Source organism: Solanum stenotomum, chromosome 7 (genome assembly GCF_019186545.1).
Source record: "Solanum stenotomum isolate F172 chromosome 7, ASM1918654v1, whole genome shotgun sequence".
Lineage (NCBI taxonomy): Eukaryota > Viridiplantae > Streptophyta > Magnoliopsida > Solanales > Solanaceae > Solanum > Solanum stenotomum.
Window position 1 is genome coordinate 13,871,999 of NC_064288.1, and position 2,954 is coordinate 13,874,952.

The following is a 2,954-nucleotide window of genomic DNA, read 5'->3' on the forward strand; positions in this document are numbered from 1 at the left end:
TGCATCATCGACTTGGTCGTTGAAGCCGGACTTACTTCTCCGTGTTGAAATTCAGGGAACGTATAAATGCAATTTTGAAATGAAGTAAAGGAGTTCCCACATTGTTCACTTCTGGGTATTTGAGTTATTACATTCTAGAAAATTGTTTTTATATTTTTTAGCAAATTAAGATTTAAATATTGTGAGATTTTTAACTTTAATTTGAGCGTTGGGAGACGTGTGGATCATTTCCCAATCTGATGGAAAACTTTGTTGGTAACGATTTCTTGTTTTTTATCATGTTTGGCTAAAACCCCCATTCTTAGTGGTGATTTTATGTAGTTGAATGCACTAATTAGCTAATGGGTGATGCTAGTTATTGATGTTATTGTTGATTTGAAGTGGGTTAAATTAATTGTTTGTTTTTTAATTGAGGAATTGTAGTTGCAAATGCAATTCTAGTTTAGTACTTTATAGTTGCTTGAGAAAGAACTGATAGAGTTGGATTATTAGTTGATGATTGTATTGATTGTGTTATTATGGATCTAGATTGAGAAAGTGGGTTTCAATGGTATCTTACAAATCTATCCTGAAAAAGTAGATTGATTAAGGTAATGGGTTGTTAATCTATGTTCTGCTTGTTGAGGTTCAAAAGAACTCACTTAATTCACAATAGTTGATTGAAAACTGGTTATTGCACCCAAAATCTAGCCTACCCACAGAGATTCAACGACTTTGAGTAATTAGTAATCACCCATTATGCGAAATTAAGCAAATTAGCATTCAAATTTATCACTCCTAAGAAACCTTTTATATTTGCTTACTTCCTATGTTAGTAGTTGTAAATCGGTTACCTGAATACCCCCATTTGACACTAACTGTCAAGACCTTGTGATTTAATTTATTGATGTGAAATTTTTACATCTGCAATTGATTAGAACACTATTTTACTTCTTAATCGAATTCTTTATCGTATCACTCCCTGAGGGATGGACCCCAACTCTTAGTTGGGTTTATAATTGTTAGGGACCACCTACACGTAAAATCGGATGAAGTGTAGTTGAGCGTTATCCTATTGGGAAGTGCGGGTGCTATCTCATTTCCTCTAATTGTGGGCAATATGGTGTTCCACATGACAAACGCTATGTTGCAGCTGTTGCAAATGAAGGGTCTTTTTGGAGGACTTAGTCATGAGGACCTTCATGACCACATCCGAAAGTTTGTGGATGTGTGTGGGCTATTATCTTTCAAGAACATCACTCAAGAGTCAGCCTGAGTTCGTTTGTTTCCCTTTTCTCTAATGGTGGAGGCAACGAAGTGGTTGGCCAATTTACCAAGGGAGTCAATCACTTCTTGGGAGGAGCTCACTGAAGTGTTTTGATGTAAGATTTTTTCCCTCCATCAAAGATTGTGAAGTTGAGGGACAATATTCAGATATTCTAGAGAGTGGATGGCACACCTTTTCACGAGACATGGTTGAGGTTCTAGAAGTTGCTGCTCCAATGTCAAACTCACACACTATCAAACAATGTCGTTTTTTAAAACACTTATTTGAATTAATTATGTCGTTTTAATGTTTTTTCGGATCTTTCATTGAACGAAGAAGGAGTTTACATAATTCATAGCTTTTGATTTTGACTTGGTATATTGAATTAAGTTTGATTTTGATTATGGATTCTTGAAATATCAAAGTGGTTATTGATTGCGTATTCTCGTAAGTACTTTGTAACGTATTTTCATTCTATTATTCTGAATATTTACGTGAAATCATGAATGGCTAAACACCACAACTGGGGTTGTGGGATCCATTACGAAACTCTAAGTGTGATTTCGTAAAACGAGTGAAAGGCAATTTGTGGTTACAAACTTTAGTTTAGCTTTCGTTATACATATATCCTGATGAGTACACACATGATACACTCAAATTACACTTCCCTAAAGAAGCATAAGCGATCGTTATCAAGTAAAAAACCCAACTTGTAGGTTGGGGTCGATCCCACCAAATTAGACTTTGCTTTAACCAATAATTATATTCAATTAGTCAAATTACTTCCAGAAATAAGTAATTAAAGGGGGATTTATTTTTTTTGAGAAACAAATCATAAGAATTCAATAAGTAATAAGTAATAAAAAGTCAATTTTTGGTTGTTATAAAGATGAAAGAAATAACTATGGTATACGTGTTCCCCATAAGCTCATAACGCAGTAATCCTAACAATAGCAATCCTCTCCTAGTGTACTACATGCAAAGTGATAAGTTAGGTATCTCTAAATCCTTGGTCCGGCATCTAGAGAATTTCACCCCGCACCTTGGTCCGGCTACGTGTGTATAATATTCTAACCGTTACATTTACCTCATATTAAACATCATAATTGATGTTTGGGTCAGTTATTACTTCGCACCAATCAACACTAGCCTATTAGATAGCATCACACTAAATCTATGTTGATAATTCTTTTCTTGTTGATTACCTCCTTGGTCCGGTAAGTAGCAACAAGGCGAGTTCTAACGTGCACTCGTTAAAAGGACTTCTAAACAAAAGAATTATCAATGCATGCAGAACACTATTCAATAATTGCTTATTTACTATTCATACTTTGTTAATCGCTCATGGTTCCCACAACCCTAGTTGTGGGGTTTAGTTACACATAATCATATGAACACAATTCATTGTTATAGATGAAAGAATTATGAACTTAATTAAGAAGAATAATAAACCCAAAAATTCAATTTGAATTGCAACACACAAATCTTCAAAACGAACTTAGGAAATTAATAATTGCTAGGTTTGCAAGAATAATCTCCCAAGTCACAAAATAGAACTAAAGTAATAATGTCTAACCCCCAAAAACGAGGTTTACATGCCCTATTTATAGAAAAAAAGTCCTATATTAAAAGGGAAACAAAATAAGGAAAGTTTGTTCAGGAACGTGTCTTCATTCCACGAGACTGACTCACAAACCGTCAATGGATC